The following is an 18,816-nucleotide window of genomic DNA, read 5'->3' on the forward strand; positions in this document are numbered from 1 at the left end:
AGGAGACCTTAGGAACTGAAGCCGCCGAGAAGTCGGTGCAAAAGGCACAGCCGAGCCTGCCGTCCCAACCTAGGGTTCGCCACAAAGACCTCACCAACGACTCAGAATCCGTCAGGGCGGAGGTGCACTGAGTGCAGCGGCACACTCAAGTAGCGCACACACCACAGCTGCCTTGGCTAGAAGGTAGGAACTGTGCAAGCTGCAGGGAGAGCCACAAGAGGAGGACCTGCCGTTTCTGCAATGCAGAGTGCAGGCAGTGCAGAAAATTTGGACACATTACCTGGGTGTGTCGGGCTCAGCCCACCTGACACCAGGCATCAGATGACTGACCCAAGAGCCCCAGGTCCTGGGGCCCAACACATCAAGGCAACTCAGCGGAGATCATGGACTGCCAGGTATACCAGTTGCCCCATTCCAACACAGAGAAAATTTATGTAGAGGTACAGATAGAGGGGGCCCCGTGCTGCATGGAGCTTGACACGGGTTCAACACTATCCATAATCTCGGCAAGAACCTTAAGGGAACCGTGCCCTAGCGGGGGTCCCAGACTCAAGCCGGCCCCATTCATCCTCCAGGACCTTCCAGAAACGTAAGGTCCCCACAATGGGGGTGGGGACCTTCAGGGTGCAATATCGAGGACTTTCTTGTGGCCCCTACGTTAGCTTGCTGGGATTGGCATGGTTTGGACTGCTGGGGCTAGCCATCACTGGGGTGACCCGCACTAGCTTACAAGTGGACGTGGACGCCATATGCAAAGCGTATCCGGGGTTTTTTGACAGCACATTGGGACAATATACCCCCCCCCCCCCAGTGCCCTACAGCTAGACCCCACCGTATGACCCGTCATGCTCAAGGCCCACTGGGTCTTATTCGCCCTGGAACCCTGCATAGATGAGGAATTGGACCGGCTCGTGGAGCAAGGAGTGCTGGACCAGGTGCCTAATGCCCCCTGGGAAACACCGATACACCTATCAAGCCTAATGGTTCGGTCCGCATCTGCCCAGACTACAAATGTACCATAAACAAGGCCCTCACGGCCCATGCATAGCCAGTGCCAGTGGTCAGCCATGTCCTCGCCAACCTGGCTGGGTGAATTTTTTTTGGCAAGCTGGGTCATTTTTTTTTGACAAGCCCATCAACAGTTGCTGGTGGATGAGGCCACAGCAGAGGCACAGACGATTGTGATGCACAGAGGAGCATTCAGGGTAAGGCGGCTGCAATTCGGCGTCAGCGTGGTGCCAGGCATATTCCAGAATGTAATGGACTCTCACCTTAAAGGGACTCCTGGTGTCACCCCCTTCTTTGATGATTTGTTGATCACTGGACCCACGCCAGAGGAGCTCGGGGACTGCCTCCGCACCGTCCTGCACCGTTTCCAGACAGCGGGCCTCAAGGTGAAGCGGGAAAAGTGTCTACTAGGAGTGCCCCAGGTGGACTTTCTGGGATTTGCGGTGGACGCAGAAGGGGTCCACCTAACTGTGACAAGGTACGGGCCATTTGTGATGCCCCAGCGCCCAAGGGCAAGACTGAACTTCAGGCCTTCTTGGGACTATTGAACTTTCACCTTGCCTTCCTTCCTCATAAGGCGGTAGTAGCAGAGCCCTTACACAGACTCCTAGACAAGTGGGCCCCTTGGGTGTGGGGCCAGTGCCAGGAGGCTGTGTTCCAGGCAGTCAAAGACTTGCTCATCTTGAACTCAGTCTTGGCACACTTCAACGAGAGGCTGCTGCTGGTGCTAGCATGTGATGCATCGCCCTACGGCATCAGCGCTGTCCTGGGACACCAACTCCCGGACGGAAGAGAGGTGCCAGTATATACTTTTCCCAGACGCTCACCGCAGCCGAGCGGAACTACTCACAAATCAACAAGGTGGGTCTGGCAATCGTGAAGGGAGAAAAAAATCCTACTATTTCTTGTATGGGCGATCCTTTACCCTGGTGACTGACCAGGACTGACCTTTACCATGGTGACCGACCATGGTAAAGAGCCAGTGTGGTATAATGATAAGAGCAGTGGACTCGTAATCTGGTGAACCGGGTTCGCATCCCCGCTCCTCCACATGCAGCTGCTGGGTGACCTTGGGCTAGTCACACTTCTCTGAAGTCTCTCAGCCCCACTTAACTCACAGAGTGTTTGTTGTGGGGGAGGAAGGGAAAGGAGAATGTTGGCTGCTTTAAGACTCCTTAAGGGGAGTGAAAGATGGGATATCAAATCCAAACTCTTCTTCTCTTCTTCACAAGCCATTGCTTGGCCTGTTTGCCCCCAAGAAGCAGATCCCCCCAAGTGCATCCTCAGGTGGTCAATTTTCCTCACCAGATACCAGTATGCCCTGATCCACCACCCTGGGAAGGGATTGGTCACGCACACGCCCTCAGCTGCCTGCCACTACCAGAAACAGGCCCTGACCCAGCACCCGTGAAAGAGGTTATGAGCCTGGAGCTGCTTCCTGACCGCCCCATTCAGGCACAAGAAGTTGCAGACCATTCCATGAAAGATAGGGTCATCTCCTGGGTTCTGGACTGTGTGTGGAGGGGATGGCCCAGCAGCAGCCCCAGGCCAGAGTTCACTGGCTACACAACCTGCAAACATGAACTATCAGCCCACAAGGGGTTCCTGTTACGGGGAAGCAGGATTGTCATTCCCCAGGCCCTCTGCAAAAGGGTCCTCACAGCCCTACACGAGACACACCCAGGGGTAGTGAGAATGAAGGCCTGTGCCAGGAATTATGTGTGGTGGCCGGGGATCGATGGAGAGATACAGGCCTGGGTCAAATACTGCCAAACCTGCCAAGAATCCCGCCTGGATTCCCCAAGGGCCCCAGCCCAGTCCTGGGAGTCCCCCCAAGCACTTTGGCCATGCCTGCACGTGGACTTCGCTGGCCCCTTCCAGGGAAAAACATTCTCCATAAGTGGTGGACTCCTACACCAGATGTTTGGAGGTTGCACTGGTACTGTCCACTTCCACGTCTGCTGTGCACCTCCCTTTGTATTCAGTAGCTCTTAGAAGTAATGCTTACACCCAGGTTGACACACCGTTTTCAGAACAAACGTAGGAATGTGTTGCATTTTTTAAGTATCCCAAGGCTCTTTGTTGATGCTGCAAGATTAACAGGGCAACGTCTCTGGAAACAAATGACGTACTATAGTACCTTATTGCTCACTGAAGCATGGATTTAAGATACTACAAAAGCAAAAGGAAGACGATTTTCCTTGATTTGTATTAACCTCCTCTTTGCTTTCCTCTTTGCAAAGGGCTTGGAGGACTTTTAATATGCCTCCAGAATAAGGCCATTGCTGACTTTTCACACACACCATTGCCTGCCAAAACGAAGCAGAAGCAGAGAGAGAAAGAATGCAAACTGCCATAAGTCTCACCTTTCCCCTGGGATGCCTTTTCCATGAGAGTTAGGCCCTCCCATCCCTGTGAATAGTTAGGGAAAACATGAGATGGTGCTGCCTGCTGCCATGTCTAGTTTGGTCCTGGCATTGGCTCTTGGTGGCAAGGCCAGTTCTGGTACCACTTCTCAGTGGATTCCACGTGACCTGTGTATCATGTGGATGAGAATGGTTATCTCCTTCCAGGATGTAAGAGCAGTCTGTCAGCCAGGCTTCTCTTCCTCATGAGCTGCTTTACCTGTGTAGGTGGGGAAAATGCCACTGTAAAGCAGTGAAGAGGAAAAGGAAATATTGGGGCGACCTGTCACCTGGAAAAGAGCTTCCTAGATGCTTCTCCCCACTCCCTAGCAACAGCTTTACTTCTGTTTTAACCTACAAGTTTCCCTATCTGCCTGCCTGACCAGTGCATTTTCTATACTTAGTATGCATACAAATTGGGCTTTTAGTACCGCAGCTCCAGCCGTCTGGAATAAGTTGCCAGCCGAAATCAGAAAAGCACCTAGTATTTTGATATCTAATTCATGTAACCCTATCATTTTACTCAATAACAACTGTATGATTTTATAAATGGTTTTATGGGGTGGTATACAAGCAAGTTTTACTCAGAAATGGCCCATTCAAATTAAGGGCCCCAAGTCAGTCATGTCTATTAATTTCAATGGTTCTACTCTGAGTAAAACTTAATTGAATATCCAGGTCCAACTCCAGAGGGTGGCAAGTTGGGGAAATTTGCCAGGGACCCGAGGTCAAGAGAAGACCCAGAGGTCTAACAATGTTTTATTTAAACTTTATTAATTTAATATTTCCCCCCTCAATCCAGAATTCTTCATGCTTGTCCTCAACACACTGCTTTCTGATTCTAGATCCTGCCGCCCACAAGCCCTAGTGGTGGCTACTTAATATGTGAAAACCCTCCTCATGATTTTGTTTTTCATGCTTTTTCTTCTGTGCACATGCCCCAAATGAACATCAAGAAGGAAATGGTGATTGTGATCATGCTATACACACTTCCACAATGCCACTGGTCAGGTGTAGATACTTCCTGCACCACCAGTGCTGAGATAGTCTGTATCTGTTGTCAAATGGACACACTGTAGGGTAACTCAAGGTAGGGCTGGGAAAGATTCCCTCTTTGAAAGCTGCAAAGCTGCAGAGAACCAAATTACAGTAATACAACAAAATAGCTGCAGGAGAGCAGCATGGCAGCCAAAGATAGAACAAGACAACTTCAAGACAAAAGCGCAAGTGAGAAAATGGCTGTCTGACTTGGCTCTTTTGTGGAGTCAGCCAGAGCCATGCCCATCTCCCAGGTCACATTCAGGGGGAGGATAATCCAGTCAGTGGAACAGAAAGTTACTTTCTGACTGGATATTCCCCTGCCTGTACCCACTCTAGGGAAATAGGGAATGTTGCATTTGACTGTACCAAGGGATACATCCAACAGGTTGCCCTGTATGATGACCATTGGCAGTAGAGAGACAGGAAAAATGAGTCCCTGTTAATTTTCTTCGACCTCTCAGTGGCTTTTGATACCACTGATCATGGTATCCTTCTAGAGCAGCTGTCTAAGTTAGGTGTGAGTGGCACCGCTATGTGGTTCTTCCAGTCCTACTTGGATGGTTGTTCTCAGAGGGTGTTGCTTGGAGAGTGATTCAGTCCCATGGGGCCTTCACTGTGGGGTTCCATAGGGTTCAATTATATCCCCTATGCTTTTAAACCCCACTGCTGAGTGAAGTCCTTACCGGCATTAATGAGCGACTCTCAAGCCTTCCAATAAAACTCACCAAAAACCAACAGGCTACGATTATAAGCACTTATGCACCAACACTGGATGCCGATGGAGACATTAAAGATTTTTTTTTACTCTCAGCTGGAAACCATCCTATCAGAGAAACCTAAGGAAGATAAAATTATCCTCCTGGGTGATTTTAATGCAAGAGTTGGGCGAGATTTCAATCTGTGGCCTGGGACTACTGGGAAAGAAGGAATTGGCAGCAGCAACCAGAACGGAATCTTACTTTTGATGATATGTGCAGCACACAATCTTGTTATTACCAACACACTCTTTCGACAGAAAAAAATAACTTGAAAACTTCATGGAGGCTTCCTCGGTCAAACCACTAGCACCTCTTAGACTATGTTATTGTCCGTGCTAATGATCGCCATGATGTGCTCCTTATCAGAGCTCTGATGAGATAGAAACTGTGCCACTAAGAAAAAGACCTATGCCAACGCTAAGGCTGAGGTTCAAAGAAGAACCAGAGAACTAAAAAACACATGGTAGATTAAAAAAGCTCAAGAGATCCAACACTTAGCTGACACTCATGATGCACAGAGTTTCTTTAAAGCCACAAAGATCATCTATGGGCCAATAAATCATGGCATATGTCCCCTACACTCAGCCGACGGTACCATACTTCTAAAAGATAAAGAAGCTATTGCATTACACTGGAAAGAATATTACCAACAACTCCCCCGTAGCTGCTGAGGTCCTCTCACAAATTCCGCAAAACCAAGTTAGAGATGAGCTTGCAGTATCTCCATATCTGGGAGAGTTGTGTACAGCTATTAATCAAATGAAAAACAACAAAGCCAGCAGACCTGATGGGATGCCTGCCAGAGTCTTCAAAGTGGGTGGAATTGAACTTACACAACAACTTCACAAGCTTATTGAAAAAGTCTGGAAGAGAGAAGAGATCCCAGCAGACTTTAGGGATGCCAAGATTATCAATCTCTTTAAAAAAGGGTGACAGACATGATTGTGGAAACTATCAAGACATCTCTCTATTAGCTGCGGCCGGCAAAATTCTTAGCCAACAGTTTCTTAACAATTTCCGAGGTGACCCTTCCCAAATGGTTTTCAGCCTTCTAGGGGGACAGTCTACATGATTTTCACTGCTTGACAACTTCAAGAAAAATGCACAGAGCAAAACCAACCCCTGTATATGGCGTTTATTGACCTGACTAAGGCCTTCAACACTGTAAATTGTAAAGCCCTGTGGACTGTCCTTCTGAAAATTGGCTGGCCAGATAAATTTGTGAACATCATTCGGCTCCTCCATGAAAATATGACAGCAACACTTTGTCGAAGGGAAACTCCCCACCAGAGTAGAAATCGTATATAGAACAGATAGAAAGCTCTTCATTCTGAGCAGGCTGAAAGCAAAGAGTAAGATTACTATAACGTCTATCGTAGAGCTTCAGTATTCTGATGATAATGTAGTGTGTGCACACTCAGAGGATGACCTAAAAACCATCCTAAATATCTTCACAGAAGCTTACATAAAGCTTGGCCTGTCACTCAACATCCAAAAAAACAAAGTGTGACACCAACATAACCCCTCTGCAGCGCCACACATCCAACTCAATGGTGTAATGTTGGAAAATGTCGATCACTTCTCCTACTGGGTCGTTATCTTTCCACAAGGGCTGACATTGATAACCAAAATCCAGCATCACCTGAGCTCTGCAAGTGCAGCTTTCTCCCGATTGAAGGACCGGAACATTTGCAGGGAAACCAAAATGCTTGTTTACAAAGCTATTGTACTACTAACCTTACTGTATGCTTGTGAAACATGGACCACTTATAAACACCATCTCCAACTCCTCGAAAGATTCCATCAACAGTGACTCTGAAAATTTTTACACATCACTTGCGAAGACAGGCGAACTAATGCCAGTGTACTGAAAGAAGCAAAGATCTTCAGTGTTGAAGCAATGATTCTTCAACATCAACTTCATTGGACTGATCATGTTGTGCAGATTCCTGATTATCATCTTCCAAAGCAACTACTCTATTCTGAACTTAAAAATGGAAAGTGTAATGCTGGTGGTCAATTAAAGAGGTTTAAAGACTTTCTCAAGGCAAATTTTAAAAATGTAGTATAAACAGTAACAATTGGGAAACACTTGCCTGTGAGCTCTCCAATTGGAGAACAGCCTTTACCAAAGGCTTTGAAGATGCTCAAACACAGGACAAAAGGGACAAATGTGCTAAGAGGAAGGCATGCTTGGCAAATCCACACCGTGTTCAACTCCCGCCCTGAAACCAATGTGCCCACTGTGGAAGGACATGTGGATTCAGAATTGGCCTCCACAGTCACTTATGGACTCATTGTTAAAACTATGTTTATGGAAGACAATCTTACTTGGCTATGAATGATTGCCAGAGAAGAAGAAGAAGAAGAAGAAGAAGAAGAAGAAGAAGAAGAAGAAGAAGAAGAAGAAGATCTAGAGGTTTGGATACATTGTCAGCAATATGCTGATGACACACAGTTCTGATTGTACTTCACATCTTTCCCCAATAATGGACTGGATGAGGGCCAGCAAACTGAAGCTCAATCCATATAAGAACTGAGGCACTGTTAGTGGGTGGTTCTCTAGACCTGATGGCTGGGAGGTTGCCTGCTCTTGATGGGGTCACACTCCCTTTGAAGAAGCAGGCACATAGTTTTGGGATACTCCTGGATCCTTTGCTGTCACTCAAAGCTCAGGTGGTCTTAGTGGCATGGAGTGCCTTCCATTAACTTTGGCTGGTGGCCCAGCTGCGCTCTTATCTGAGCCGGGACAGTCTAACTCCTGTTGTCTATGCTTTGGTAGCCTCTAGGTTAGATTATTGCAATGTGTTATACATAGGGCTGCCTCTGAAGACGGTTTGGAAACTTCAGCTAGTGCAAATTTAAGTGATTGGGTTCTTCATCGGGGCAAGATGGTTTGAGCATATTACACGGATCCTTGTCAGACTGCACTGGCTGCCAGTTAGTTTCCAGGCCCAATTTGAAGTGCTGGTTTCGAGCTATAAAGCCTTAAACGGCTGAGGACCACAGTGTCCCAAGGACTGCCTCTCTCCATAATAAGAAGAGACAGGCCTTATAGCTGCCTCTGCACCTCCATACATTCCTTAGAGAAAAGGAAGGTGGATGAGTCATGCTCCGGATATTTAGTCTTGGACTGTTTCTGAGCCACCCAGTGCAGCTGGCATGCTAACTCTAGCTCTAAGCAGAATCCAGACATGGAGGATGGGCTATTCAAAACATGCCCCAAGCACTTTAACACAATTTCACCCATTTTTCCAGATTACACCAACAGTCTCTTTCCACGCTAAGAGAGTTGTGTGGCTTTGGAAGGAACTTACAAGGGGACATTTTAAAGCTCTAACAGCCTATATTTCCACACTTTACTATGCTGCATGTCTTGTGATTTTATGTCTCTGCCGGGGCTGTCTCATCAAATAGTATGTGAGTAATGATAATTTTGCTTTTTTACAAGAAGCAAAAATGCTTCAACTGTTCGATAACCGCAGTAGATAGGGCAGCCTATAGCTGGAATACGATTTCTTTGTACTCTTCAGCAAGTATAGAACTCGTTTACACCTGTTAGTGGTCAGGATGTGGTTGTAATAAGTAGACAAGTGTCAGCAGTCCAGATCGACTCACACTTGTCAGCTGGAGATATTTAGAGTTTGTGGCCAGGATGTGGTTGTAATAAGTACGCATTTGTCAGCAGTCCAGATCGATTCACACTTGTTAACTGGAGATGTTAGAGCTTGTGATCAGAAGGCGGCATTTTTGCTTGGCTTAGCAAGTAATTGCAAATAAGCGAAATAATAAATAATGTTAGTAGGGAAATGAGGTGGTCTTGATAGGCTGTAAACCTTGTAGTATCCAGCCAATGGGGAGACAAGGGAGGGGACCTGCACTTTGGGTATAGGGAATATAAGCTTATGCTTTGCCAAAGCCGGGGTGTGCCTACTTTGGACACCTGCTCTTGCAAGAACGTTTGGTAATCAATAAACTCTTTGCTGCTTCACCAATTTTGTTCAGATTTTATTTTGAGGGTCTCAAGACCCACTTCTAACATAGTACTTGCCCTAAACTTGGATCTAGGCATCCAGGGAATTCTCATTTTATTTTACTATATCCAGTATTTTTCCCCCCTTTCAACCAAATGACAAATATTAAAAACCAACACACACACTTTCATTCTATAGACTAAAAGAATCCCTAGCTACCCAAAAGCCCAGCGAGTGAGTTCAACAGTTTGCTACAGACTCACACTAAAGGAAAAGCGGGGTTGGAGAAGGAAGGAAGGAAGGAAGGAAGGAAGGAAGGAAGGAAGGAAGGTGGGTATACCTGATCTTGAAGCAAGAGGAGCACAAAGTCAGGGACCAGCAATCTGTGCCTTGAGCAGTAAGTTAAGTTGTCCCCTTTAAAATCCTGTGCCAGCAAGGCAGCAGAAGTCTCGCCTGTTCCTTTGGTACATGTGCCAGTGAAGTCTAGGGTTGTTCCTTGAGACTGATGTGTAGCCAGAAGGAGGCTCTGTTGAAGTTGTTAGCTAGCTAACTATGGCTAAGCTAATTTGAATACGCTTGGAAGTTGGTATCTAACTAACTTCTATGTGTAAAGGGGGAGGCCTTGCTTAGTGAGTGAATAACCACAACACCAAGTCTTTTGGACTATGGTTGTTCCTTTCAGTTTACTTACTGTGTTCCATCTACCCACCCTTAACCAAGCATGTGTGGAGGGACCGTCCTTTGTTTTCCTTCCCCCTGTGGATCACAAGGGGGCTGGGTGCACTGCAAATCTCATCTCCAGTGAAACCATAGCCACCTGTCATCTTAACTTGTCAAGAGTGACTCTGGGAAAAGTACGGCAATGTACAGCTGGGATCACACCTACCCTGAACTTTGAGTTTTTAGTTAGTTTGTTTGTTTGTTTTGTTTATGCATTTTACAACTTATATATAATTCATCATTCATAATTCATAATAATTCATCATTATCTTTTCCATGGACTTCCCAGGCATTCTCTCCATGGCATTCTAGGTAGTCTTTCATTGGCTGCATAATCTATTATTCCACTCATTTTCATCTCAAATCTTCCTTTATTTAATGTTTTCTGCTGTTCATATGTTCATTCCTATTGTAGGTTAAATTGACTACTATACCCTCTAAGATACTCTTTGAAACTTCTCCTACCTGGGCAATTATCTTTCCACAAGAGCCGACATTGATGCCAAAATCCAGCATCACCTGAGCTCTGTGAGTGCAGCTTTCTTCCGATTGAAGTGTAGAGTGTTTGAGGGAAACCAAAATGCCTGTTTACAAAGCTATTGTACTACTAGCCTTACTGTATGCTTGTGAAACATGGTCCACTTATAAACGCCATCTTCAACTCCTTGACAGATTCAATCAACAGTGTCTCTGAAAAATTGTACACATCACTTGGGAAGACAGGCAAACTAAGGCTGTTGTCAGGGGTTCAGGGGCAGAGGCACATGGGAGGCAGGAGAGGGAGGACGATTGGGCGGAGTCCGAGGACAGAGAGGAGGAGGAGGACTGTGGCCCCCAAGGGACTCCATGAGCTTTTCCAGCGAATCGGGGGATTCCCAGAGGGGGCGCCTGTAGCCAGGGCAAGAGGAGCCCCAGGGGGGACTCATCAGGGGGAAAGAGCCAACAGGGAATCCCGAAGCAGCAGCTGGAGATCAGGCCCGGCTTCCCCTCCAGAGCGTAGTGAAGGGGGGGGGAGTTCCAGCGTATCAGGGGAAGCAGCTCCGTCAGCTGGAACGGAGGAGAGGTCAGAACAAGCCACTCTTCCGGAAGGGGAGGGGAGCAGTGAGAGGAGTGACGTAACGATCAGGAGAAAGGTTGGAAGCTGGGCGCGCGCGCCAAGTTCAAATGTGCAAGCGCGCGGGGAAACGGAGAGCCCGGGGGAGGAGCCAGGTCCCAAAGCCCGCAGGAGGGAGGGAGCGCCATCGGGAGATTCAGCGTCAGAGGAATCCAGGAGGGGCGGAACTCCAGCGGGCAGAAAGACCCTGCGGAAAAGGAAAGATAGGAGGAGGTGGAGCAAAGCAAGCATCTTAAACTGGTGCAGGGGAGGGACTGATTCAGAGGGGACTTCAACGGTCTAAGGCTAACAGACGTGGGGCTGCACGCCTCTGTTGTGGAACCAATAATGAACTGCAATAAACATCCTTGTTTATAAGAAGATCTTGGCGTTGGTCTTTTGTGAGCTGAGACCTGAGGCAGCCCTGACAGCTGTGTATTGGAAGAAGCAAAGATCACCATTGCTGAAGCAATGATTCTTCAACATCAAGTTCGTTGGACTGATCATGTTGTGCAGATGGCTGATTATCGTCTTCCAAAGCGACTACTCTATTCTGAACTAAAAAATGGAAAGCGTAATGCCAGTGGTTAACAAAAGAGGTTTAAAGACTCTCTCAAGGCAAATCTAAAAAAATGTAGTATAAACACTGACAACTGAGAAACACTAGCTTGTGAGCGCTCCAGTTGGAGAACAGCCTTTACCAAAGATGTCATGGGCTTTGAAGACACTCAAACTCAGGACAAAAGGGACAAACGTGCTAAGAGAAAGTTTCAATGTCATCAGCATTCAAAATTTTTACAATGTTTCTGTAAATAAGTTTTAAATTTCCTCCAATCTTCTTCCACCAACTCTTCTCCCTGATCTCGGATTCTGCCAGTCATTTCCGCCATTTCCATATAGTCTTAAAGACATGGTATTTACTGTAAGATCCTCTGGGTGACTATGTACGAAGGCTTCATGTGAATATGAATCAGCATGGCAAACAATCCTGCTGAATAGTATAGGAAAGTCATTTGCAATAAGTTAATTGTCTACCAGAGCCTACTTCTGGCACCTACCCATAATGTAGGTAGGGAGTCACTTCATCTCCGTGTCAGCCAGCGTAAACCTACACAGAGAGATGAACAGGAAATATGGTTGATAGTACTGATAGCCATGGAAGATAGTACTGATAGCCTAAGAAGATAGCTGGGCCTCCCTACCTTTGTCCTTCTCCCAGTGCTAGTAATTCAACCAGGAGGAAGAGGCACTTTCAATCCACAAAGCAACCCAGAAACCAGATTTAGAAGGATAAAGGAAACCCGTGCCATCCTGAGAAGGCCTGTAGCTGGTGCGCACTACCATAACTCAATATAGCAGATTGTAATCTGATCTATAATATGTGAGGTCAGATGAAAGAGGTGTAATAACATAATAAAAGCCTCTTTCAATTGCGGAAGTGCCACTTCACAGTAAAGCAGTAATCATAGGCAAATCAAAATAATCTTATTGACACTGACTGAACCACGAAGGGGAATGAGTCAAGCGCATATGATGGGCACGAGTCCCTATGCCAGAGATTAATGAGGGTTTCAATGGCATAGCTGAATACATCAGCCAGGCACTTACAGGGGCAGGTCTTAGCAACCCATACCCATGTAAATCAGCTTGGGCTTGAAGATGGCCTTAGAAGCTCCAAGGCTTAGATGTTCTGCTCTCTAGTCTACACCACTAAGGTCAATCAGATTCATGAGTTTCAGTGACAAATGACCTTTTCAGTGGTGGCTCTCCACTTGAACGCTGCTTGACTTACTTTCTTGCTACCCTTAAACAGTCCTTGAAAACTGTTTTATCCCAGTAATCTTTAATAATAATAATAATTTATTTGTACCCTGCCCATCTGGCTGGGTTTCCCCACCCACTCTGAGGGCTTCCAATGAAGATTAAAAATACATTAGAAGCTTCCCTAAACAGGGCTGCCTTCAGATGTCTTCTAAATGTCAGGTAGTTGTTTATCTCTTTGACATCTGGTGGGAGGACGTCCCACGGGGCGGGCGCCACTGCTGAGAAGGCCCTCTGCCTGGTTCCCTGTAACTTCACTTCTCCCAGTGAGGGAACAGCCAGAAGGCCCTCGGCGCTGGACCTCAGTGTCCACGCAGAACGATGAGGGTGGAGATGCTCCTTCAGGTATAATCAGTTTCATTCCCTTTACGTGTATATGGTTTTATTTGATAGAATCATAGAATCATAGAATCATAGAGTTGGAAGAGACCACAAGGGCCATCGAGTCCAACCCCCTGCCAAGCAGGAAACACCATCAGAGCACTCCTGACATATGGTTGTCAAGCCTCTGCTTAAAGACCTCCAAAGTAGGAGACTCCACCACACTCCTTGGCAGCAAATTCCACTGTCGAACAGTGCTGCTCTTCAATTTGTGTTTCTTCACTTGTTTTATTTTCAACGTTTTTAGAGGCTGCCCAGAATCAGAAACTCTATCAAGGTTCCTGATTGCAAGTGTTAGGACATTTTTCTGGGTGCTGAAACAGAGCAGATCCACTTATTGTGTGGAAATTACATACAAGTTAATGAAGACATTAGAACACACATAATTAAAACAGAAGATAAAAGACAATTACACTTTTAACAATTACAGTTATAGCTTATTTCTTTCAAGAAAATTCCAGTCCTTCAGGTTTTCTTCAAGCCTTCATCTTTCTCCTTGTTGCACACCCCCAGTCACAGTTCTGCATTCCAGCAACTTACCCAGTCCCCACCCATTGTAGTTGGCGAATTTCCAGCATATTTGCACCAGAGGGCAATCCTCAGTACCAGAGCTGCATAACACAAAGGCCTGGGTCATTATTTTCTTTGTGCTTTCAAACACAGACTCAGTTATCAGAACAATTCCTAAAAATGTCATTAAGAAAGGACAAATCAACAGCATTTCAAGAAGCAATGACAAAACTTTCAAGAAGGATCTGTACACAGGCCCAAATCAGCACACAATATAACCGTTAACTGCCCTGTTTCTTCCTTGGCAGCCACAGAAACTGCTTAGCAACCATGCTTTCACACTGTGTCCCACCAAAACCCAATTTTTCCAAGCAGGGCAACGTGATGTTTTTGAAGACAAGACCTTCCTCTCTGTCTTTCCAACGCCAATGGAAGGGTGAAAAAAAAGTTTATTTGATCCTGCAGAATACAGACTTGATAGGATGTTTCCCAAAGACTGAGTGCTGACCTTTAAAGCCCTAAACAGCTTCGGTCCTGTATACCTGAAGGCGCGTCTCCACTCCCACCGTTCTACCTGGACACTGAGGTTCAGCACTGAGGGCCTTCTGGCAGTTCCTTCACTGCGAGAAGTGAAGTTACAGGGAACCAAGCAGAGGGCCTTCTCAGTAGTGGTGCCCACCCTGTGGAACACCCTCCCATCAGATGTCAAAGAAATAAACAACTATATGACATTTAGAAGACATCAGAAGGCAGCCCTGTTTAGGGAAGCTTTTAATGACTGGTGTTTTAATGTAATTTTAACCTTCTGTTGGAAGCCCTCCAGAGTGGCTGGGGAAACCCAGCTAGATGGGTGGGGTAGAAATAATAAATGATTATATTATTATTATGAACACACAAAATACAAAAGCATTTATACTATCCTAGCAAGTACACAAAAGCATCGTTTTTTCTGTTGGAACAGTGTTGAAGCAATGATTCTTCGACATCAACTTTGTTGGACTGGTCATGTTGTGCGGATGCTAAAACCCTGTTTTGGAAGACAATCTTACTCGGCTACAAGTGATTGCCAAAGAAGAAGAAGATTGGCTGAGAATATGCATGGACAAAGCATGCCTAAGCCAGTTATTCTCACAATTGGCTAGAGAGTGGTTGCTATATTTTAGCTCAAGCTATGTCCCCGGACTTCCCTTATCTTGAGCTTAGGCTGGGAATAACCAGCCTTGCGGTTGAGACTGTCAGAAAATGATTGCTCAGGCTCAGCAGCCCAGCAGGCTGTGTGTGATGTGTTTGCTTCAGGGTTATGGTGCTCAGATATCAGTGGCAAAGGGACGTAGCTTCTGGGGCAGCCCAACAAGTGCCACCACTATTTTGTGCAATGGACGGAAAGAAGAGATAGGCGCTGGATTTTGGCGTTACAGTGCGCCACTGAAATTTGTGCTTATGCAACTCAAAAGGACGGAAAGGGAAAGGGAGAGGGTCTGGCAAGGAAAGCAGTCAGGCTCACTGCTGGCTGAAGTGAACCTCTGACAAGGAGCAGGAGGAAAGCGGCGGCAGCTGAACAGGGAATTACAGGAGCTTATCCTGACTGCAGTCCATCCCTCCTTCCCTCACCTCATATGGCCCCAGCTACTCTCGCTGAGCTGCTTCTCTCATCACTACTGTGCGCCTCCCTCTGTATTCAGTAGCTCTTGCAAGTAACGCTTACACCCAGGTATCAATGGAACATTTTCAGAACAAACGTAGGAATGTGTTAAAATAAAAAAATTCCTCCCAGTAGCACCTTAAAGACCAACTAAGTTAGTTCTTGGTATGAGCTTTCGTGTGTATGCACACTTCTTCAGATACACTGAAACAGAAGTTGCCAGATCCTTCTATATAGTGAGAAGGTGGGGAGGGGTATTACTCAGAAGGGTGGTGGGAATGGGAGATTGGCAGATAGCTGAGATGAGCCTGTTGACGACTCTTAACGACTGCAATAGGTCTTACAGGAAAAGGCAAGGGTTGAGAAGGTGAAAAATGGCTTAGTACTGATAGCCTAAGAAGATAGCTGGGCCTCCCTACGTTTCCCCTCTCCCAGTGCTAGTAATTCAACCAGGAGGAAGAGGCACTTTCAATCCACAAAGCAACCCAGAAACCAGATTTAGAAGGATAAAGGAAACCCGTGCCACTGTTGGCATTTGAAGTGTCCTTCAGCTCTCTATATTGGACAAACAGGCCAAACCTTACGCCAAAGAATAAATGGACATAAATCTGACATCAAGAATCACAAAACAGAGAAACCAGTAGGAGAACACTTCAATCTCCCAGGACATTCTATACAAGATCTCAAAGTAGCTGTTTTACTACAAAGGAATTTCAGAAATAGACTGGAAAGAGAAGCTGCTGAATTGCAACTCATTACCAAACTTAAAACCATGGAGAGACCTGGTTTGAACAGAGACATTGGATTCTTATCTCATTATACATGACTAAGCCATTTTTCACCATCTCACCCCTTGCCTTTTCCTGTAAGACCTATTGCAATCGTTAAGAGTCGTCAACAGGCTCATCTCAGCTATCTGCCAATCTCCCATTCCCACCACCCTTCTGAGTAATACCCCTCCCCACCTTCTCACTATATAGAAGGATCTGGCAACTTCTGTTTCAGTGTATCTGAAGAAGTGTGCATGCACACGAAAGCTCATACCAAGAACTAACTTAGTTGGTCTTTAAGGTGCTACTGGAAGGAATTTTTTTATTTTGACTATGGCAGACCAACACGGCTACCTATCTGTAGTAGGAATGTGTTGTGTGTGTTGTGTGTCCTTGATAACATCAGGTCAGAATGTTGTTATTTGGGGACATTTCTGAAAGATATGTAGTGTATCGACAGAGGCGTTTTACACCTCTAACAAAAGCTATCAACTGTTGAGTATATGCAATTAATACACTTTGGTATTAAATGCCTTCTAAAGATAAATTTCTAGAAACTTTCCTTAAGGCTTATGGTGTCTTGTGGTGCATTCAGCCATACCCAGATGTACAGAGTTTGACTTTATGTTGAGATCCGTAGAGACACCATTGATCCTTTGCTGAAGAGGTTCGCCAATCTTTCAGACAACTTAATTTTCTCCTCTTAGGCAAAGATCACAAGACGTCCAGGTTGGTAGCCAGATTCTGCGCCCATATTTATAGGCACAGATCATCCTCTAAAATAAAATAGTTTACTAGGGAAATGCTGAAGTAGCACTTTGGGGCACCTCAAGGTCAATTTTTTATAGTAGCTCAAATCTCAGTTGCACAGGTGTATGTATATATCTCAATTTATTTATTTTTAACTCATGACTTATGTATTTCCTTCTCAGATATCATACAGTACCAGAAAGGGTTGTGGGTTTTTTTGTTGTGGTTTTTTTTAAAAAAACAAGGCCTTAATCTGCTCAAGAATTAAAGGTGCACCCAAGTGAAACCATTTTTTGAAGTGAGTCTTGTAATATCTAGTAACTGAAGGAAAAAATAGTCCACCCTTTTGTTTTATTACACAGAGTCTTGGATTCTGTTTCAAGTCTTTTCTATTGTCAAGTAAAGTCTACAAAAATATTTTCACAATCATCAAGGGTTTTATAGTGAACCCCAAGCAAAGAATTCATTTGAGAACACAATTGTTTTTGAAGCAGATATTTTCCTGTGCCGCAATTGTTTACCCGTGACTACTGATGTAATTCATTTTTAACAGCCAATAATAATTTCTCATGGTTGTGTGCCAGGGACTTTCTGGATGAAGAGGAGTGGTTGGAGGCTCCACTGGGGAACACCTTAGGGAAGCAGCAGAGGAGGAAGACTCACAGCCAGGATTGTGGTGGTGGGACTCTGAAGACATGTCAGAGGAGGAGGGAGTCTGGGAGGCAGGAGAAGCAACAGGCTCAAGGGAAAAAGAAGAGCCAGAGGAAGAAAACCCTTCAAAGGCAGGGCAGGGAGCAGAGGAAGGCACCTCAGGTCCGGGACCTCAAAGAGAAGAGGAAGAAGCTGCAACCGAAAAGCTGAAACAGCTTCTCAGCAGCTACCTGGTCCCACCTCCTCCCTTGACTCCAATGTCATGCAGGTCTTTGCATGTAGCTGAACAAAAGGCTCAGAAAGCCCAAGGGGGACCCTTCCCACCAGAGTTTACGCCTGCTTGGGAAACATCCAGAGGAGGGGCTTTAGGAGGAAGCAGGAGGGGCCAAGTCTTGGCAACATCGCCACTGAGGGCAGCCATGCCTGTGGGCATTCTGCTTGTATACTATTTTCTTGAATAAAAAACTGACTTATGAGTCTCCAAGTCTCCGTTCTATCCAGTCACCTGAGACTCTGGATGGGCAGCCACTGTCACATGGCACGGTCGTGGTGGGTTCAGGAAGGCTGCCATCTTCTGGCGCAGCCAGGGGAGGGAATGGCTGGCACTGCTCACCTCTGGCTGCATCGGGCCCTCAGGTAAGGGCGGGCATTGCCTGCTCAGCCAATTGAGGGCTGGGGCTTGGGGGCTGCAAGCATTTAAGGGGGTGGGCAGGTGTTGGCCGCCCTGTTAGCCAGTCATTCTGGGATTTCCCCACCCACCCAGTCCTTAGGGGCCTGCCTGAGGGGGAAGTGTGCACGTTACCTATGGACCTTGCTGTGGTTTATTTGGTCAGCATATTTGGGGCCAGGGAGGAATTAAATCCTGCAAACAAACTGATCAGCTTGTAGGTTTTCACAACTTTGGCAAAAAAAAGGCATTGGGTTGCACCCTTAGTCAGAGGGGTACCTAGGTAGGGGGGTCCAGGAGGGGTGACTCTGGGAGACCAGTGGACCAAAACACCTCTCCCAATGGCAGCCTGTGCGGGATTCTGCCATTCAATTCACGTTGGGGGTGACTCCCCAACACAAGTTACTATCAGATAGCAGGCGGGCTGCCTGATGCAGGACACGTGCCCAATGCCTTAGCCAAACCTACTCTTTCCTGCAGTCAATCACGTTGCGGCCTAATAAAACCCAATACCTGTCTCCTGTGTCATTATTGTGGCCCTCCCTTCACCTGCCACTGCCATTATGCACCTGCCAATGACCCTGCTCTGGCATTGTGTTTGGAGAGGTTTGATAGGTCTTGAGTC

General features: G+C 46.3%; 1 long non-coding RNA gene across 1 annotated transcript; it reads left to right on the plus strand.

The window, feature by feature from the left end:
• Positions 1-14,544: 14,544 nt before the first annotated feature.
• Positions 14,545-18,000, plus strand: LOC309533424. The gene is made up of 2 exons (XR_014220237.1): positions 14,545-15,422; positions 17,458-18,000. It is a non-coding gene; the product is annotated as an uncharacterized lncRNA (long non-coding RNA).
• Positions 18,001-18,816: the final 816 nt, after the last annotated feature.

This window comes from Podarcis vaucheri, assembly GCF_965113315.1.
Source record: "Podarcis vaucheri genome assembly, chromosome: 5".
Taxonomy (NCBI): domain Eukaryota; kingdom Metazoa; phylum Chordata; class Lepidosauria; order Squamata; family Lacertidae; genus Podarcis; species Podarcis vaucheri.